We start from the raw sequence: 21,118 nt of genomic DNA on the forward strand, positions 1-21,118 counted from the left end.
TGGCTTGACTCCAAAGTTGAGGCCCCCATTCTAGATTCTTGCTCCTCCTAGTGTGGTCCTTGGGCCAGCAGCAGCTTCCTCTGGGAGCTTGTGAGAAACACAGGACAGCATTTCAACAGATCCCCAGGGGTAAGTGTTCCCATTAAATCCCAGGCCTCTGCCTCATCCTCCCAGGATCTTGTGGATGGAATTCTCATGACCAGTGTCTGAGCCGAGTGGGGCATGACAGAGTCTCGGGGCATGACAGAGTCTCGGGGCATGACAGAGTCTCCCGGCACAGTTCCTCTCCCCCCAGGTGGAGAATGCCCGTGTCTTACACTGGGGACAGCCAGGGTCAGCGGAGGCAGGTGGGCGAGGCTGCAGGGCGCCTGCGGCCCCTCCCAGCAGCCCCCCTCCCAGAGGCCCACCCCCAGCAGCTCCCCTGCAGCAACCCCCACAGCAACCCCCCCCCCGGCAGCCCCCCGCAGCCCCCTGCACCCCTGTGAGGCAACGTCCCCGAAGCAACCGCCCCGCGCAGCAGCCCCGCAGCAGCCGCCGCTCTCGCCCTGTGCCCTGTGTGCTCTCCGCCTGCTGACTGGGGACGCCCAGGGAAGGGGTCTCTGTGGGTGCGAGTGTGCTCGTGGGGGACTGGCAGGGGCGAGGGGTGGGCTCCACTCTGGCCTTGCACTGACTCCCCCTCTTCTGGTGCTTCCTCAGCTGTCGTTCTCTAGGGGCCTGGGCTGGCCTGTGGGCCAGTTCAAGGAATGTTCTGGCAAGTGGTATTTAAAACGCCTTGGGGAAGCACTCTCTCGGGAAAGGAATTTTTGTTAAAGCAATCAGTGCAAGGCCATTTATCCCTTCTTTATTCATCTCTTTTTATAACTTTGGATTTTTTCCACCCAAGTTTTTTAAGTATAAAAATGAACATTTATTTAAAATATGATAAAAGCACACTACAAAACACAAATTTGAATAGATCGATAAATACCACAAATGTCCCCAAATCCAGAAGGCCGGCATATGGTCTTTACTAAGCCACTGGACACACCTCCACAGGACCTTTATCTTCCTTTTTTTTTTTTTTTGGCTTCATATTCTTTGACCATCTCTCCATATAGTTGCTTTTTTTATTATAATATTTTTTCGTACAAAGAGTTAAAAAGACAAGCTAGTCTTTCTTCTAGTAGAGTTGATCAAAATTTGTTCTATTTTTGTAGTTGGGATACATAAACCATATGACGGCAGATATAGACAAACTCAGTTTGTAGTATTGCCACAGGATCGTGCCTTTCAAACAGGAAATCTGAAAAATTGCACTTCACCAGTTCCCAACAACACAGGAAAAATGATACGGTGCATTTATAATTTATAATTTTTATATACCGCGTTGTTGAAGATATTCTTGAGAGGAGTTTCCACTTTGACTAAATGCCAAAGGGAATTCCAGCTCCCACCATCCATTGTACATACTGGATGAGAATTTTTCAGGCTGACTTTGGGCTCTACTCTCAAACCTTGTTTCTCCCCCAGTTACCCGCTGACATCCTGGTGCCCAGTGCAGTATGGCGTGTTCATAGCTGACAGGAGAGGAGTCAGGGAGGCAGCGAGACGGCCACAGAATATAATCCCAACTATCACCATATCACACCTAACCAACTGTACAAAAATTCCTTAATATTGACTAATTTCTATACCATATTCAAATTTCCCTACATATTAAAAAATGTCTTATTTATAGTTTGTTTAAATCAGGATATAAACAAAGCTCACATGTTGCATTTGGTTAATTTATCTCTTAAATTTCTTTTAACCTAATCCCACCCCCCTTCCTCCATGTCATTTATTTTTTGAAGTTGGGTCATTTGTCCTATAGGGTTTCCCATATTCTGAATTTGTCTGATTACATTCTCATGTAAGGTTTAATTAAAAAAAAAAATAAAAGCTTAGAGAATCATCAGCCTCAGCCAAGACACAAGGTCTACCCAAGAAATATTCTCTAGATCAGGGGATCCTAACCTTTTTGTTCCATGGACCCCTTTGCCAGTCAGGTGAAAATCACAGACCCCTTACTAAATCCACACTAAACTGCATAATATTTAATAAATATGTCATAACTGCACCATCATGTCCCCAAAAGAATAATGGTTTTTTTTTCGAATTTCAATTGAAGCTCACGGACCCCTGGTATGAACTCCTGCTCTGAACAAATAGAACAGCTAAGACATTAGCTTCCTTGTCTTCAACTTGTGGATTGGAGTAAGGAGGAAAGGATTCAAATTCTTCCATTCCAAGCCTACCCACAGTTTCAGACTTTGGGAATGTTGGGGAAACTAGGTAACGGGAAGAAAGAAGACATCAGATAGGAGAGAATGGAAGAGAAAAGACACCGAGGTTTGAAACAGCTCTAAGGAGGTAAGAAAAATATAGTAAAAAAACACTGAAAAGTGAACCCTCGGGGTAAGGTCCAAGCCTTGCTTGGCCTTCCCAGGAGCCTGGACTGCCCCTGCGGGTGGAAACCCTTCAGCGGCCACGTTCTCAGCCCGGGTTTGGGAGAAGACACGTATGGGAAAGACCTTCGGGAATCCTCTGCCTGCCGCCCGCCTCGCTGCCTCCCTGACTCCTCTCCTGAAGGACAGGACCGTGTTTTTAAAAAATTTTTAAAAATTTTATTTTTATATTTATTGTGATATCCACTTTATTGCAGGGGTCTGGAACCAAACCCACGGCATCTCTGAGGTACGTCTGTCCTCCGTAAGACAAGTCTAAAGAAGACAGATCTCTCCTGTGCTGCAGTGAGGTATAAATTTGGAAATACATTTTTGTTCTGTGGCTCCCTCTGGCATTTCTCTCAGATTCCGCCCTGGCATTCTCACTGTGCTTTCACCAGGAACACACTCTCCTTCCTGGTCTTACCTGCTGTCCCCAAATAATGCCAACTGTCCCTGAAGTCCAGAGCCCCCAAGGGATCCTGGGCCTCCCTGGGCCCTACAGGTCAGGAGAGCATGCAGTGCCCAGTCTAACCTCCAAGTTAAAGAGGAGTGAGGAATTTCCTCCTGGCCTGGACACCATGGGAGCTAAGAGCTACCCCCAGCCCTCCAGGACGCTGACCTGGGCTGCAGGGATGGCAAACCGGCTCCCATAGTAGGGAGAGGCTCGTGCCTCCTTCCCAAGGGCCACCAGCTGCTCGATGCCCTTCACCTCCACCAGGATCTCGTCATGGAGCCGCTGCATCTGCTTGTAGTTGTGGAAGGGACAGGCAGCCACGCTCTCCTGCCGTCTGCGCTTGGGCTTCTCTTCCTCAGCTTTGTTCTTCCCATGTCTGCTTCTCTGCATCTCCATGCAGCAGTCATTGATAAGCTGCACAGAACCCAGGTTCTTCACGTCTTTGTTTACACAGAGGTTCTGCTGGGAGCCAAGGGAGACCAGCCGGGTTTCCTTGCCAAAGGGGCTCTTCTGAACCTTGTGCACAAACTGGGCCAGCTGGGAGTGGGTCCGGCTGCAGTAATAAATCTTGGTTACATGCTCCTCCTCGAGTTCCTCCTCCTCATCATCTCCACTGGCTGTTCTTTTCTCTTCATCACACTGATATTCAGCGAGGACCAGCTCCCCCTCGCCAGCTTCCAGCTGCTCAGGCCCCGCGCCTGCGGCCAGCTCCTGCACCCAGATCCGGTGTCTTTAAAAACCTCGTGCAGGTCTGTTGAAAACACGAACTTAGGTCTCACCCAGTGAGTGAAGGAAGCCAGGTCTTCGGGGAAATAAGGCACAGTGATTACTAGAGTGGGTTATGGTATATTTCTAACAAATGTCCTGCTCCCCTAGTTTACCTGACTGTATCCTCCTTGATTGCTCATCCCCCGAGGGCAAGGACCACGGCCATGAATTCCCTGCTGTATCCTGACTTTACAGGGCAGAGGCTGGCACCCAGCCAATAGCTGCTGCAAGAACTGATGGATGTCCACACAGATGGGTGGAGGGGTACAGGAGGAGTATGTAGGTGGATGAACCAGAGTCACTGCCTCCTGAGAGGTTCTGGGAAACCATCCTCTCACTCAGGGTTTATGGCTTTTTGTAAAAGCCAAAATTGGCGAGGGACATCTGAAAGCACGAGAAACCCATAAATTCAATTTGATAAGAGGCTAGAACCTCGAGCCCTTGAAAGTTGTATTTTAGCTGTTCACGGGGCTGCAGTTTAAGATTTCATGAGAATAGTCACTGTATCAGCCTCTCTATCTTGTGACACGAACCCATGGCAGAGGAATAGAAAGACAGCGTATTCTTGAGAAAGCAATCAACCCCAAGGAATGACCTTTTGGTTACGATGGTTTATAAAAGAAGGAAATATGCTGCAGTGAAAAGAAAACGATTTTGCTCTTTCACTCCTTCCCAGCGCCCTTTGTGCCTGGGCTGCCTCCTGTTTCCGCCGTTAGGGGGGTGTTCTCCCTCTACGGAGGGCCCAGGGAGGGGACACTTCCGGGCTGGTGGGGGAGACAGAGGAGGTCCTGCCCTGGTTTCCACCAGCCCCTCCTCATCAGCGCACGGGGCCGTGGGCTTCTCGGCTCTTGCCCAAAGCCTCTGTCCACACGCCTGGGGCCGTCTGCCCTGGACCCAGGGCAGGCCTGCCTTCATCTCTGTTTCCCACATGCTCCTGGGTCAACAGTCCCCTCCACCACAGTGCTCAGGTATCACCTCTGACCCCTGACCCCAAGGCGGCAGAGACTGTGTCTACTGGACGCTGGATTTAGACATGGTCATGAACTTGAAGCCCGTACCCTGGAGGCGAGTCCACGCCCTGCCCCCGTCTGAGGTGGGGAGCATGGACGACGGCTGAGGTCAGCCAGCATCGCCCGAGAGAGGACGCTCGGGCGGCCGGCTCTCAGAGCGCGGTGGCTGTCTTGGTCCGAGGACATGGACGTTCCCTGCTGGAGTCCTGCTCCGTGCCAGCCTCTGGGCTTTACAGTCTGTAGCCACAGCCCTGAAAGGGCCGGAGGAGGAAACAGAGGCTGAGGCCACAGCGGGGAAGTGACGGCGCCATGTCCCAACCTGGCGTGTCTGATGCAACGCCCCGTGGGGCAGTCAGATTACTTATGAATCCCCCCCAGTTTGTAAACTGGCCTGTTCCTCTGGATGTGATCCCTTTGATTGTACTGGATTCAGCTGAGTGTCTGATTAAATCGTTGTTAAGATTTAACAATGATTAGGACATGACTCAAGGTTGAGTTCCTGCCCCCTTTGTGGGCTATGTAAATGGACACTTGCTCAAGAAGACGCACAGGAAGAGAGAGTTCCATAGATGCCAGAGTAGAGAAGGCTCAGATAGCTGAAGCCTGGGAAGAGCAGAGCCATTTGCCTGACGGTTTGTGCTGAGATCAGCTCAGCGATAGGTTGGCTCGAAGGGAAGGCAATGAGGAATTTAATGAAATAAAAGGACAGGAAAGAGACACCAGAGGAGAAAAAGATGGGACCAGGGGACTCGCAGCTTCTGGAACTGAGAGCCGTGACCCTAGTTCCCACAGTGTATTTATTGGAAACTACGGAGCAGCTGTTTGCTATCAGAACTGCAACATCATCTACAATCATAGGGAACAATTGCAACATTAATAAGGAACAAATGCAACATCTACAATAAGGAACAGGTCACACAAAGTTCGAATATAATTTAAACTCTTTTTCCCACAGGTTTGCAGCTGAGCAGCTGTTCAGGCCCGGAAGGAAATGAGCCCTATACCAGACTGATAAAGAAGCCCTGAGAGACGAGCCCTCTGCCAGCCCACAGCTGAGGTGGAGGAAGCTGGGCCTTGGAGCCTTAGGAGGCAGAAGGAAGGAGAGGCCAGGTGGAGACCGCCCGCCATCTTGCTTCAACACATGGTCGCTGACTTTGGTGAGAGAGCAGCCTCGAGTTGGACTCTTTGGTACTTTTAGTAAGTACTTGGCATCACAGCCCTTTAGCTGACTCACACACCTGGCCACCCCACCACTGGCTCCTGCAGAAACGCAAGGCCACAGGCCTTGCATTGTGGCCCCAGAGGACCTGGCAGAGGCAGGTCTGGCGCAGCTGGGCAGGGACAGTGCCTGCCCGCTGTTTGGGACAAGGCTGACTGAGGGAGCTGAAAGAATGCCAGTTTGCGTCTCTCCTTTGGGGTGCGGGGAAGGGGAGGACATACGAAATCCTTTATTGACACGATTTGAATGGGAGAACCAATATAAAGGGTGGCTGAATAGGGCCTCAGAGAGACAAATGGTACCGTTTAGATAGGAAAAAAAAGCTTTAAGAGGAGTAATTCGTAAGTTCACTGCTAGGCCCAAAATGGCAAATAGGCACCAGTAGAAGAGGGGCAGCTTCAGGCCCTGCCTGGAAAATGCTGGAGGGTTTTAGCTGGAGAAACAGCGCTGGAGAACGCCCAGGCTTTTGCTTGTGCTCCGAGTTTGTCATCCCTTGGGCTGTGCTCACTGCTCAGGCAATGCTTGAACAAGTAAGGCCGGACACAAAGTCTGCCTTCCTTCCTTTTTTCATTTGTGCATTCACTCACTCATTCACTCACTCATTCGTTCATTCGTTTGTTCATTCATTTGTTCGTTCATTCATTCATTCATTCACTCGCTCCTGCATTCAACAGATATCGCTGAGCATTTGCCAGTGCCAAGGTAGACAAACTGATCATAAACAAGTCTGGAAATAATGAATAAGAGGGATTCAGATGCTGGTATAAGTGCATGAAGAAGTGGGAGTGGGTGCTCCATCAGAAAGTAGCTGGGGGTTGGAGGCTGTTCTGGGCTAGTGGCCCTCCTCTTTAGGAGGTGACGTCCACACCGCTGGAAGGAGCCTGAGGAGCCTGCGGGGGCAAAGGGAGCAGGGCGTGTGTGCCTGAGGCAGAATGCAGGCGCCTGGGGGTTCTCCCAGAGCAGCTGGGGCTTATCCAGGCCTGGCTGCTGCTTCCCCACCACCCTGCCCCGAGACCGACTGGGTTTCGGCCAATGGAACAGGAGTGCACGTAATGGAGCCACCTCCTGTCCTGGCCCTAGAAATTCCCCACGCCTATATCTACATCCTTCTCCTGTGGCTTGATGCAAATGAGCAAGGTGACATGGGAAGCCATGCACTGGAGATTTTTTAAAAAGTGTTTGTTTTTTAGAAGGTAGATCAAAATTCCCATTTTGTACACTTTAGACTTGAGATGACAATTAGATATCAAGGGAAGATTGAACGTACATATCATTCCATGTATGATATATATCAAATCTTTATATCAATATCACATATTATGTATCTATACATAATACCTAGATATATTTCAACTTATTTATCTGTTGGCTATATGAGTCTGCAGCTAAGTGGAGATAAAATGCTTGCAGTCTTAGGCACAGAGATGTGACTGAAGCGAATGACAGGTAGAGGAGGTCTGAGGGCGCTCAAGGCCAAGGTGAAGGCCTACCCACCACCATTTAGGGGCAGCTGAAGAGCCGGAATCAACGAGGACACGGAGGAGTAGCAGTGAGTGAGGCAGATGCTTTCAGAGATAGATTTTAAGAAAAGCAAACCAGAATGGTTCAAGGTGTCAGAATCATAATGCAAGGGATCTCAAAAGAAGAATGCTACTAGTATTTTTGGAATGCTTAGCATGTGCAAAGCCTTCTGCAATGCGCACAAAAGTCTACGAAGTATCATGCCTTTTAAAGTCTCTGTTTTATCAAAATGTCTAACAGCGAGTGCTCAAGATGAGTGAGCAACTGTATTCACATCATACAGAAAACTTTCTGAGGGATCTTCTCTATTAAATTCTGCTTTTTATGGAGGAGTCTTCGAGCAGCCCCAGGCAGGGCTGCCTCCCTGGGCACGGGGAGGAGGGAGGAAGGGTGCTGGGTGGAGGCGGATGCAGGACGCTCTCTGCAGCGGCTCAGGGAGACGCAGGGCTGTGCGGGGGACACAGGTGGGGAGTGCACAGCAGGGGCTGTGGGCCACGGCCAGGGCGCGGAGGCGCTCGTGCCCGGGTCAGAGCTCTGTTTCCTTCCATGCTTTCTGGGGCTTTAGGTGCCATCTGAATATCACAGCCCACACCCCGGGTTTCTTCTGTGTCCTCAGACTTTCTTAAATCAAAACCAGCTGTCCACAGCTGTAATTTGGTGTGGGCCGGGCGATCGTGCTGTGTAGGCCTGTTCTGGGCACTGGCTGCTTGCCCGATGCAGTGCTAGGTCGGTCCACACCTCCAGGTTGGTAGGTATTGTTGTCCCCGCTGGCCGTGGGGAAGTCCAGCAAGGTACAGGTGCAGATCAGGTGCAGGTGCAGATCAGGGCCTTGTCCACAGAGCTGTGCACAGGCCTGACCAGGCCTGGCGCTGTGCTCCTTGGCGTCCAGGCTAACAGACAAGCTGTCTTGTCAGCCTCCCCGCAGTAAATGACTAGGTCTCCATGTTTGGGTGAAGACCCAGCGGCAGGCACTTTAGCTGAAGCGTAAGGTGGTCCTGCGCTGGGCAATGGCTGTGGCAAGGGGTGGACACACTGCCTTGTCTACCGTCCCGGTTTCCAAGCTGCCCGGCTCAGTCAGGGCTGGGCAGAGGGGATGCAGGGACCCCGTTCTAAACGACCAGAATCCTCAGTGCTGCTGGCTTGTGGCCAACGCTGCCTGCTCTGGGGCTATTCAGTTTGCAAAAGTACCCTCCTGACTCCGTGCCATCCTCCTCGCAGGCCTGGCTTACAGGGAGATGCTGCTCTTTCTGATTTCCTGAAACCTGGGGCTGAGTAAAGTGCCCCAGGCTAGGCAGCCCCCTGGGCAGAGCCCCTCTGCTTTCTGCTCCACGGGCCCCATCCAGCACCCAGCACCTTGCTTATGTGCCCAGAGGGGGCTCCAGCCCCCTCCAGAGTGGGACAGGTGAGTGTCGGAGGAGAAAACACAGACACACCAGCTCTAATATTTCTCTCTGTACAAAATCTGATTTCCCCAGCACGGCAGCTGGGCTAGTACCTAATTCTGAGTCTCACCCATGCATGGAGGAAAATGGGATATTGAAGGCATATAAGATATTACTGCGACATTAATGCAGGGGCTCAGAGTGATTATGCTGTGAAATTTACCTGGCAGCTCAGCAGTGAAATTGCAGCTAATTAATTTTGCCTGACTTTACGGAAACCTCATTCTTAATCCTCTCTCTGTTCTTTGTGGGAAGATGCGTGAGGGGGATGTGGATGGAAATGCGATGTGCTCCTGGCAAAGTGGGTCTCAGTGCAGCTGTGTGCATTCACCCTTCGCCCCCCGGTGAACCCCGTGCACGCTGTAACCCACATAGATGTTCTCTGTGGCTCTTATTGAAATTTCAGGAACTGTTGAAGTCCAAGATTCTTGGAAGCCATCGTTCTAGTCTTCACTTGCAATCTTTCAGTCGGTTTGAACAGCTCTGGGAATCTGGCCTGTAGGGGTGTGCTTGAGTGAGGACTTAGGGCCACTGTGCAATGCTTGGAGGGCCCCAGGGTTGGGGCCACCCCTGAAAGTGATCTGTGGCTGCAGCTCAGACCCAGGCGGCCGTTCAGGTCCTCACTGAGCCCTTGACCGTAGCTAGGCTGTCGGCTGGTGGAGATGTGCCTAGCAGGCTAAGACCACAGCCAGCCACCAGCTCAGGAAGCAGAGCAGGTGAGGGCCCTGCAGCTGTGAGCACGAGCTCCGGGGACCCTCGTGGACTCTGCTAGGCTAACAAGGGCCCTTCCCTGGCTTGATCGTTTCTTCCTTGGCTGGGCCCTGCCCCATGGCCTGGATGAGTGATGAGCAGCAGGCTCCTTGCCCCACTCCTGCTGCCCTGATCCCTGACCCCTTCCACTAGGAATTGGCCCCTCCAGGCATTTCTTCTGCTCCCCAGGCCCCTGGCGCCCTTGGTGAGCAGCCGGCACCTGCTGTACAGAAAGGGAGGGTCTGGTGGGCCAGAGCCCAGCCATCTGGAGAGGTGGAAGTGGCCTCAGTGTTGTTCTCCCTTCCAGGATCCAGCAGTCAACAGGAAGCATGTCATCCCAGGGAGAACGTCTGAGCTCAGGCTCCCTGTGCGTGAGAGACTGGCGACCCCGAGGGCGGCGGAAGCCGAGGCTTTCCACGCCCCATGAGCCGCTCGCTCTAGAGCTGAGGGCAGGACCAGTGCGTCCCAGGCAGGGAGGCTGAAACAGCTCTGTATGTTTGGAGAAATGGGGATTAGTTCCAGCAGGCTGGAGGGTAAGATGCAAAGGGGGTGCCAAAGAAATCAGCCTGCAGGGCCAGCTTTCAAAGGGCTGCGTTTGCCAAGAGGAGGAATTTGGATCCAGAAGTTTTGGGGAAATCACCTAAGGTTTTCCTAATGTCCTACTTTTATTTTGAGAATAGTTTGAGATTTACTAAAAAATGCAGAGATAGTATAGCGAATTCCCACTTGCCCACAAGCAGATTCCCTTATTATTTACATTTTACATTAGTATGGGTTTTTTGTCCCAATTAACGAACCAATATTGATACGTTATTGAAGGTAAGGTCCATGATCTATTCAGTGTCTCTGTTTCCCCCTAACGTCCTGCTTTGGGTCCAGGACCCCATCCAGGAGAGCACATCAGCTGTTAGGTCTGCCCAGCCTTCTAGGCGGAGTTTCTCAGACCCCTGAAGGGTGTTAAATAGGAATGCGGCCTGGCCAGAGTATGGGAAACTCTGGGTGACAGCGTGTGCCCTATCAGAGCGGAGCCTTGGGACAGCGGTAGGCCAGGGGGACTCGCCCGCTGCAGGCTCAGCCCTGGGCCTGGGGAGGGGCGTCTGGGTGTCCCCTGCTAAGGGCCCGGGGAGGGGGTCGAGCTGCTAAGGGCCACATTCTGCCTTGCTGGAAGCATTGTCAAGAAATTTACCTCTTTTACCTAGATTTTCAGATTTATTATAGTTGTTTTCTTTATCATAATTTAATCTCTACAGACTGTAACTGTCTCCTTTTTCATTTCTGTAGATTGTGTATTTTAATCTTCTCATTTTTTCCCCTTTCATCAGTCTTGCTGGAGTTCTGTGTTGTTGGTTTCTTTGAAGAATGAGGTTTGGGTATTGTAAATGTCTTATTCTGTTGTTCTAAGTTTTATTCATTTTTGACTACCTGTATTATTTTCTTCTTTACTATTCCTCTTATTTGCCCTTGTTATAGTTTTTGCAGCTTCTTGGATTGTTTTCCATTTTCCATTTTCTTGGTAAATTTATGAATATCTGTGACATTCAGCGGCAGCTGCTCCATAGATTTTGAAATGAAGCGTCACCTGTTCCTGAGTTTTAAGTATTTATTGATTTCATTTCTGAATTTCTTAGCCTCAAGGTTATTGGGTATATGTAATTCTGTTTCCCAATACATGGGATTTTAAACCTGATGTTTGTTATTAATTTCTAATGCTATTGTGTTATGGACAGAAAACTCTTTAGTAGGAAGTCTTTAGAATTTATTGATACTTCTTTTGTAACCTTATCATTGTCAGTTTTTGGTGTATGTTTAATGTTTAACTAAAAAGAATGCATATTTAATGGGTATAGGGCTCTCTGTATTTCACTGATTGAAACTTTGAATTGCATTATTCACATATTCTATATTTTTGCTTTTTCCCCCTACTTTATCAGTTTCTGATGGGACTATTAAATTCTCTCAACTGTGGGGGAGCGGATGTAGCTCAAGTGGTTGAGCACCTGCTTCTCATGTACAAGGTCCTGGGTTCAGTCCCAATACCTCCTAAAAAAGTTCTTAACTATAATTTTTATGTATTTCTTCCCACAGTTGTTATTGCTTTATACATTTTGACATATTTGATATTGTTAAGTGCCTAACATCATATAGTGATGACCATATTTTCTTCCTCTGCCATTTTTTTTTTTTAAGATTTATTTATTTATTTATTTATTTCTCTCCCCTTCCCCCCCCACCCTGGTTGTCTGTTCTCTGTGTCTATTTGCTGCGTCTTCTTTGTCTGCTTCTGTTGTTGTCAGTGGCTCGGAAATCTGTGTTTCTTTTTGTGCGTCACCTTGTTGGGTCAGCTCTCCATGTGTGCGGCACCATTCCTGGGCAGGCTGCACTTTCTTTCGCGCTGGGGGGCTCTTCTTACGGGGCGCACTCCTTACGTGTGGGTCTCCCCTATATGGGGGACACCCTTGCGTGGCAGGGCACTCCTTGCGCGCATCAGCACTGCGCACGGACCAGTTCCACATGTGTCAAGGAGGCCCAGGATTTGAACCGTGGACCTCCCGTGTGGTAGACAGATGCCCTAACCACTGGGCCAAGTCCGCGGCCTGCCATTCTGTTTGATCAATGATTGGCATTACATTTCTTCTTGTGTTTCGATTTCCATTTTATCAGATATTAAGATTGCTCTCCCAACTTTCTTTTACTTCCTATTTGCCTAGTGTATCTTTCCCATTCTTTTTTCTTTTATTTTAGCTTTATTCAAGCATGCCTATCTTAGACAATAAATTGTTATCTATTGTTTTCTTTAATCCAATATGGAAGTCTCATTTTAGGTTGATAAATTTAACCCATTTGGATTTCTTGTTATTACCATTAGATTAGAAATTATTCCTGCCCTCTTGTGTCTTGTTTTCCATTTGTGGGGTGTGTTTTTCCTCTCTACTGTTTTTCACTGGATTGGTGAACTTCCGGATAAAACTTGAGGAATCCTGAGTTATGGAGAGCATGAGGGAACAGGTGGACGCAGGGAACCCTGGGGGCTGCCCAGGGTGGGAGGACGCTGGCCTGCTGGCCCTGGAGTTGTGGCTGGTGGGCACTGCCGCAAGCACAGCAGAGCAGAGCTGTCCTCACGCCACCGCCATCACGCGGCCCATGGCACCGTGGTGTGCATTGTGAAGTGGAGGCAGAGCCTTGAGGAGGGTCCCAGGGCATCCTGCCCAAGCCAAGGCACTTGCAGTTTTATTTAAAGTTAGAGCAGTGGTGGCGCAGAGGACGGAGTTCCCATTTTCCCTGTTATGAACACTTGGCATCAGTGGCCAGGCCTCTCCCCTGGGAAAGCTGCTGCTTCATGTGGGGAATTAAGAATGCAGGAATGGGGCGGAGAAATCCTGGGCCACTGCTGCCTGACACTTAACGAAAGTCCTGTTTGTGCTATAATGAAGGGGCATGTGTAATTAAGCTGTGGCTCTTTCAAACACCAGCCAAACTCCTGGAATTTGTGGATTTTAGGTGCTTTATTGATGTGAAGACCTGATCAGGAGGCCACTGCTGGTGGTGAATGCACTTGCCAGCATTTTCTTAATCGTGTGGTTATTCAGCTACGCATCTGTGGCGTTGTACAGGGAGGAAAACGACCAGTCTTGCACTTCTCAGTGGGGCAGAAGTCTGGGAATTAAAGCACCCTGTGCTGCTCATTGTGCAATTGGTTAGGGAGATTATTCGTTGATGAGGACTGCTTTAGCTGCAGTAATAGGAAGTTGGTTTTCTAATGAGACAGGTACACAGTATGGTGGGGACAAAGTCATGGCTTTAGATTCAGGTAGACTTGAATTTGAATCCTGCCTCCATCACTTATTTGCTGAGTGACTTTGGTGAGTATGAGCCCTCCCTGCATCTCAGCTATCTAGTTTATAGAACAGAGGTGCTAGCACCTGCCACATGGGGTTGCTGCAAGGATTAAATGAACTAAAGCATAGAAGACACCGGGCTCGTTACAGGCGCTCAATCAGGGTTACTTCTCTTCCATCTAGAGAGGCTGTGTTGGGAAGAGGACAGAAATTGGAAGCAGAGAAGCTGAATTCAGCACCATGTCAGTCCTTCCAGTTCTGAGGGCTCAGCTTCTCTGAGCCTCAGTTGCCTCATCTGTAAAAAAGGGGATTAATGTGACTGTGCTCACTATTCACCTCTAGTAGATGCTATGAGACCCCCATCTCCATAAGTGGCTGAAAGCCCTTGAGGAGCCAAAGTCCTCTCAGCATTGAGGCTGGGCAGGGAGAGGGCAGGGCCTCTCAGTCCCCAACAGGTATTTGTGGTGTGAGCTGGAACGACACCCACTCTGCCATGTAGGACTGCCTGGAGGTGGGATTTGACTCTGCAGGCAGCTCAGAGGAGGGCGTTGGGCTCCTTCGGGAAATGAGCCTGTCAGGGGCAAGGCAGGATCATGATGCAGGTGCCTGGGGCGTGCGGGAGTTGTGCGGTGGGATTCCCAGCAAGAGTGCCCTTATCCCACACCTTTTTGGCCAATGTCTGAGCCCTAAAGTAAGTAGGTATAAATGGGATATGTCTTTACAGGCTCCAGCAACCTAGCAGTGAGTCGGGCGTTGAGCAGTCCATTGATAATAAATTTTGAATGAATGAATGCTGAGTGTGTTTCTGCAGGGCACAGAAAAGTCAAGGAATGAATAGATTTGGGGTGACAGCAACATTGGCCTTCAGTGCCCTTAGTATTGGTGCATAACGAGCAGCAGCTGGGTCTTGGGGTATTGGGGCATGGACCCCACTTTTTGAGTGGGAATGGCAGGAGATAATGCCATAGAGCTACTGGGGGACAGGAGGTAAACTGTAAATGACTCATGGTAGCTAAGAAGGCTCATTCTCAAAGCTCCTGTGGGAAACCTGGGTGTTTCCAGAATTGGTTGGAAGGGACTTTAATGGGAATCAGTTTCCACGGAATGAGTGGAAATATAGTTAAAGAAAGACTTTGTGTTGACTTGGGCTATGAGTTGTTGAGGTAACAAGCATGCTACCATGGTTGGGCAGGCCCAGCACGTTGAGATGAGGCCTGTCTCCTGCTGGGTGAGTGCTTGGCGCGGGTAGATTGTCGCCCCTGCTACTCTTGCCCGTAAGGCTGCCTCCTCTATCTCCACCCAGCATCCGGTCTCCATAGGGGCCGCCCTAGGGTAATCGGCCTGCCTCTTCCGCACCTCACCAGAACCCAACCCACAACTTCCCCTTATCTTCTGCCCCAGCCCCCATATACCCCCCGCCAGAATGATAACCTCACCTCTGCCCCTTTATCTAGCAACAGCCTCCAACAACCAATCGGAGGTCGCCTTCAGCTTAAGCCAACCCGCACCCCACACGTCGCCCCTTACCCTCGTACCTCACCCCCAACCGTCCCCCAGCCAATTAGCGGCCTCCCCTCACATACATTGCCTTATTTGGCTTAGCCTTGCTACCGCCAGCGCCCTAGCCTATATAAACGCTTGTCTTCCTCAATAAAGCAGACGCGTTGCCACCACTCTCCGTCTCCGCAGCATTCTTCCCGCCGCTGTGTGTCCGCCCTTGACACCGCCCGCTGTCCGCCCTGCGCCCTCAAGTTGTGGTAAATATCAAAAGTGTATTGGAATGACACCAAGGTGAAGAAGGTGGGGTCTAATAGTGAAGAAGATGAAACACTCTGAGATAGGATGGGAGAGTAATGAGGGTCAGAAAAGGCTGAGGATGGGAGACTGAGCCTTCAAGGAGGCATCAGGGGAGGGGTGGGCTTGGATATGAGCATCGAGGGCAGATGCCAGCCCTGGATCCCTGGGACTGAGCCCAGCTGTCCTCATGTGTCATGAGGGCCTGCAGTTCCTTGTTCCTGCTTGGGTCGTGCAGATTCCTTCCCAGGTGCTCCCAGTTGAGCTACTGTGACCGACTCTTCTCATGCATGTCCCAACAGGCTGGCTTCCCCAAGCTGCCTCATCAGTCTCCCAGAGGCATCTCTGCTCTAGAATGTTTGAGGACTACCAATTGCCTCAGCAAAATTTCTCAAACTTCCCTGATAATACCACTGGAATATCAAGTCTCTCCCCCAGAATTCCAAACCAATGCAGTCATCCATTTCTTCAACAAGCACTCCAGATCCTTGTTCACCTCAAGCAAATTTGAGAAGACTCTGGAATAAAGTCCAAACTCATCAACCCAAGACCTGGATATAGCAGTTTGATATAGTTATGAATTCCAAAAATAGATATTGGATTATGTTTCTAAACTGGTCTGTACCTGGGCATGAGTAAATTGTGATGAGGGCTTTGATTGGGCCACACTGATAGGTGTTGAAACCCTGCCCCTTGGTGGGTGGGACTCACAGATAAAAGACATGGCAAAGGACAGAGTTGGAACTTTTAAATGCTGGAGATTTGATGTTGGAGTTTGGTGCTGAAGTCTTAAGCTGGTGCCCCAGAAAGTAAGCACACAGAGGAAAGAGAAGCAAGCCCCATGAAGAGAGGAACCCTGAGTCCAGAGAGAAGCAAGAGCTGGGAAGAGAGGAACCCAAGAAGCCAGAACCCTTGCAGACATCGGTAGCCATCTTGTTTCAACACATAAAAATAGACTTTGGCGAGGGAAGTAACTTATGCTTTATGACCTGGTACCTGTAAGTGCCTACTCCAAATAAATACCCTTTATAAAAGCCAACAGATTTCTGGTATTTTGCATCAGTACCCCTTTAGCTGACTAATACACTGGAGAATCTAAGACATCTGGTCTTCAGGAAGAGAGAAGAATGGGTAGATGTGCAGGAAGAGGTGGAGACACAAGATGGGAGGAAATTCTCGCCAGTTTCCTTTCTTCAGGAGACACCCGTATTCTCACATCATCTGTATTTGGCCTGAAGCAGCTAGAGTACTTCTCCAACAGGTACCAGGAGACTCTTGGCTAACGCGGGAAGGACCCTAAGAAGCCATCACTCTGTCGACAAATCTGTAGCTGGCGAGGGTCCCTTCTCTGACCCTGTCTAAAGAGGGCCCCGACCCACTTCTCCTCTCCCTAGCCCCATCCCCACTCTTAACTTCAGGGTGTGGACTTCAGCCTTGACCACACTGCCGTGTAGCTGTGCTCCAGCCCACACTCCTCCCTGCTGCCTGAATATCTTCCCACAGCATGTCCTTGTGTGTCTCCCACCTCTGCTTGGACACCTAAATGATGACAAATTCACTACAATGCAAGACCAGCTTCAACCTTTAGAGCACGCAAGGAGTTTAAATGTCGTTCTTTCATTTCTCTTCATTGAATCTCGCTCTGATCTCTGAAATGGCTCAGAACCATTTTATTCTCTTTTTCCCATTATTTTTCACCTATGGGAGTTCAGATATAATGTGTGTTTAGCTTTCTCTTCTGTAAACTAAGCTTCTGAGCCTTTATTTTTATTTTTATTTTTTAATATTTATTTATTATTATTTTTAAATTACATTAAAAAAAATATTGAGGTCCCATTCAACCCCACCGCCCCCGCCCCCCACTCCCCCCACAGCAACACTCTCTCCCATCATCGTGATACATCCATTGCACCTGGTAAGTTCATCTCTGAGCATCACTGCACCCCATAGTCAATGGTCCACATCATAGCCCAGACTCTCTCACGTTCCATCCAGTGGGCCCTGGGGGGATCTACAGTGTCCCGTAATTGTCCGTGAAGCACTATCCAGGACAACTCCACGTCCCGAAAACGCCTCCACATCTCATCTCTTCCTCCCGTTCCCCACACCCAGCAGCCCCCATGGCTACCGTTCCCACACCCATTTCACATTTCCTCTGTGGACATTGGATTGGTTGTGTCCATTGCACACCTATGTCAAGTGAGGGCTTAGATTCCACATGGGTACTGGATGCACTCTTCCCGCTTCTAGTTGTAGACACTCTAGGCTCCATGTTGTGGTGGTTGACCTTCTTCAACTCCATGTTAGCTGAGTGGAGTAAGTCCAATAAGTCAAAGTGTAGGAGCTGAAGTCTGTTGAGGCTCTGGGCCTGGGTGTCATATTATCAGTCCAGAGATTCAAATCCCCTACATATATCTTAAACTCAGCACCAACTACAATTCCAATAAAGTAGCATGCAAGTCTTGTGAAAAGAGATCCCCTCTGAGTCCATTTCCATCACGCAGAAACACCAGCTCCAAAGAAGGGCCATCTGTCATGGCAGTGAACCCCTTCTGCCATGACCATAGAACCCGTGGGTCTCTTTATCCCTCAAAAGAACCAATACCTGGGGTTGTATCTACTTTATCTGTCTCTTAGACTCTGTTCAGTTGTACATAGGGGTATTCCTTCTGACAACCTCCAGACTCTTTTTTAGAGACTCACAGCCTTATAATCTCATTTCTCCTTTCCATTTCCCCCTTACATTAGGTCAAACTGCTTCCCGAAGTCATGTTATTATATGTAGACAGGTATATTCTGCTGTTCCGCATTGAATCTTTAATTCAAGGTCATTTTCTAGTTGCTTCTTCAGCTGGTATGTGGTAGTGATCCCTCGGTGCCAGGGAGGCTCATCCCCGGGTGTCGTGTCCCACGCTGGGGGGAATGCATCACATCTACACACTGAGTTTGGCTGTGAGAGTGGCCACATTTGAGTAACATGAAGGCTGTCAGGAGGAAACCCCCAGGCACAATGCTACTCTAGGCCTTGTTCTTATTGCAGGTGCATAGGCCTTTAAAGCAAAATTTCTCATGTTATTATTTTGAGTCCGCTTACATTGGTTGCTTTTTTTGGAAATGCCCTAGTTTGCCAGGTTTCCGTAAGCTCAGGTCTCCACACAGGATCTGATCAGGAAGCCAACACCTGCTTTACTTGGGCATTGAAGTTTCTTGAGCTAAATGCCTATGTGTGGGGGGATAGTATAGGACCCATTAGTCCATGAATTCTTGGATGCTGCATTTGTGGAGTGGCTACTTTGCAAAAGGTATACCCCAGGCCCTTCTGGTCAACCCAACCTCTGCCTCTTTCCACAGGTGCTGCCTCCAACCCAGGTCTAGCAGGTGATGTCCTCCATTTCTTCAGCTCCAGGTCAGAGCTTCGTCCCAGCTCTGGATTGGCTCACATTTTGACCTCAAGCTCTGTGTCCCTTTTGCTGGACCCTGGACATTTTCTCTTCTGTGTCACAGGAGGCCAGGACCTAATATTGACTCCCAACTCACCTCCAGTCCAGGTAAGGCCTGAGGAGGGAGAGATGTATCCACACCCCAATCCCACTCCTGACAGGGAGGTCTGGGAAGGGCACACACCTGGAGAAATGGGTCCTGGGGAAGGCCCTGGCCATGGCAGCACTTTTCTACCAGAAGTTGCCGTGCTATCCAGAGTACAAAGGCTGCACCACAGGCTGGCCCTGCTTCTCATGCCTGGACTCCAGGTACCTGACATGGCAGAGAGGTGGGGCCTGGTGCTGTGGGCACCGGGAAGTCCCCCATCTTTTACAGAGCTGCCCGAGCTACCTCAGCAAGATGCAAAGCAGAGTTTTCCCACTGGATGTTTGGAATTGGCTTCCCCAGCCAGGCTGTTACAGAAATCCTCCAGCTCGTGACTTCTGAGGGGAGCAGAGTGTCAGAGCAGACATTCTCTGAGCTTGGAGGCAGGGTCCTTTGGCCCCAGCAGTGGAGAGAGGAAGCTGCAGGGGCAAAGAGTCAGGTAGATAATGGTTTTTTATTAGAGAAGTTGTGAATTTACAGAGCAATCTTGCATGAAATGTGGGATTCGCAGATGATGTTTTATTATTATTTTATTATCTTTTAAAAAAGATACATAGATCACATAAAATGTTACATTAAAAAATATAAGAGGTTCCCATATACCCTACTCCCCGTACCCCCCATTCCTCCCATATCGACAACTTCTTTCATTAGTGTGGTACATTTATAGCATTTGATGAGTACATTTTGGAGCACTGCTACACAGCATGGGTTATAGTTTATGTTGTAGTTATATGGATTAGAGTGGACTTACTGGTATTTTACTATAGAATTATTGTGACTCTAGCAATGGAAGAAATTGTATCATTGATGTGGAGACAGTGACCTCGGGAGTTGCTGAGGGCAGGGAGAGGGAGAAAGAGGTGTGATACGGGGGCATTTTCAGGACTTAGAGTTGTCCTGAATGACATTGCAGGGACAGAGGCAGGACACTGTAGACCCTGACCTTGCTGGAGGCACAGATGGAGAAGTAGTCAGGCAGCACCGTTTGTTTTTGGAAGCAACAGAACAGAAAACCTCGTGCCGTTTCAACAAAGAAGGGATGAAACAGCAGGCAATTAGGCAGCAGCGTATCAATTAGTGAGCCAGAAAACTGCTTTACAGTATTGTGATGATTCAACACCGTCACAAACAAAAACAAAATCAGGACACAAACCCCAAGACAAATTCCAGAAAGCCCACAGAAGTCGTTAAATAATCACAGCATTTAAGTGCATTTAGCACTCATGAAAATGGGAAAAAGGGAAGGAGCCCCTTGGTAGGGGATGGAGAATGTAACTGGCTGAGTTCTCGGCCTGCAGCAGCAAACGGTGGCAGGATTCCAATCTTGTGCTCCCCTCTCACCCGGGTCCCCTCCCAGCTGGAGCAGGAGCGGGGCTTCAGGCTGAGCTGGGCCGAGAGGACGCCTGGCGCCCACGCCCTCCTCGGCCGGACCAAGGGAGGCTGGCCTGGGCCCGCGGGAGCGCCGCCCTTGCAGGCCCGCAGAGGAGGGGCAGTGTTTCTCCAGCCACGGGCCCTGGACTGGAACCCAACGTCGGCACTCACCAGCTGTGACCTGGGAGAAGAGAAATTAGCCCTTCAGAGGGTCTGCTGCCTTGTTTGTAAAATCCCAATGTCATTGTCAGGATTAAATGAAACTAAAAACATTTGAAAGTTCGTGACATACAGTAGGTACGAAACAAGCCTTTCTCTTCCTTCTTCGCGCTCCAGGCTTGGTGACAACCGGTGCCTCCAAGGTGCCAGCATTGCTGCTGGCTGCAGGTCAGGCGGGGGTGTGCCCTCAGAGATGCCTTCTGCAGAGGACTCTGTCTGCATTTTCATGGTAGTTTTGCCTCCAGATGAAGCCTGTGCAAGGAACTCAGCGTATCCTTCTTCACTGACTCCAGTTCCAGCTACTTTGTTTCTGTTCATTGCCTTGAGTTCTTTAATTTGTAACTACCCTCAAGATATCCAGTGCACATGGAGCCAGCAAGTGTGTGATTTCATTCGCTTATTCATTCTCTCTCTCCCTCACTCATTCATTCACTCATCCATCCATTCATTCATTCATTCGCCCAGTCATTCTTTCTACATGTTGCTCACCAGACAGGCTTGTGGAGGTGGAATATGGGAAATGGGGGAGAAGGGACCTGCGATGCAGAGAGGAGGTCTCAGACGCAGACGTCCTCCTGTGGATGGGGGCTAGTGTCCTTGGCTGTGGAGGAAGCTGCCTGCAGCTTGTCGCTCAGCTATGGGGCAGGTGAGCGGGAAGCTGGCCTTGCAGGGAGGCTG

General features: G+C 49.7%; 1 long non-coding RNA gene across 2 annotated transcripts; it reads left to right on the top strand.

Moving 5' to 3' along the window:
* Window positions 1-1,105: 1,105 nt before the first annotated feature.
* LOC131278834 (uncharacterized) lies at window positions 1,106-20,455 on the top strand. 2 transcript variants are annotated; one of them, XR_009186287.2, is made up of 5 exons: window positions 1,106-2,776; window positions 5,656-5,897; window positions 18,614-18,668; window positions 18,767-19,286; window positions 20,208-20,455. It is a non-coding gene; the product is annotated as an uncharacterized lncRNA (long non-coding RNA). The 2 variants fall into 2 exon arrangements; XR_009186285.1 differs by lacking the exons at window positions 1,106-2,776; window positions 5,656-5,897 and adding an exon at window positions 10,583-10,673 and having other exon boundaries at window positions 18,614-19,286.
* Window positions 20,456-21,118: the final 663 nt, after the last annotated feature.

The sequence above is a fragment of the Dasypus novemcinctus genome, chromosome 6, assembly GCF_030445035.2.
Source record: "Dasypus novemcinctus isolate mDasNov1 chromosome 6, mDasNov1.1.hap2, whole genome shotgun sequence".
Classification (NCBI taxonomy): domain Eukaryota; kingdom Metazoa; phylum Chordata; class Mammalia; order Cingulata; family Dasypodidae; genus Dasypus; species Dasypus novemcinctus.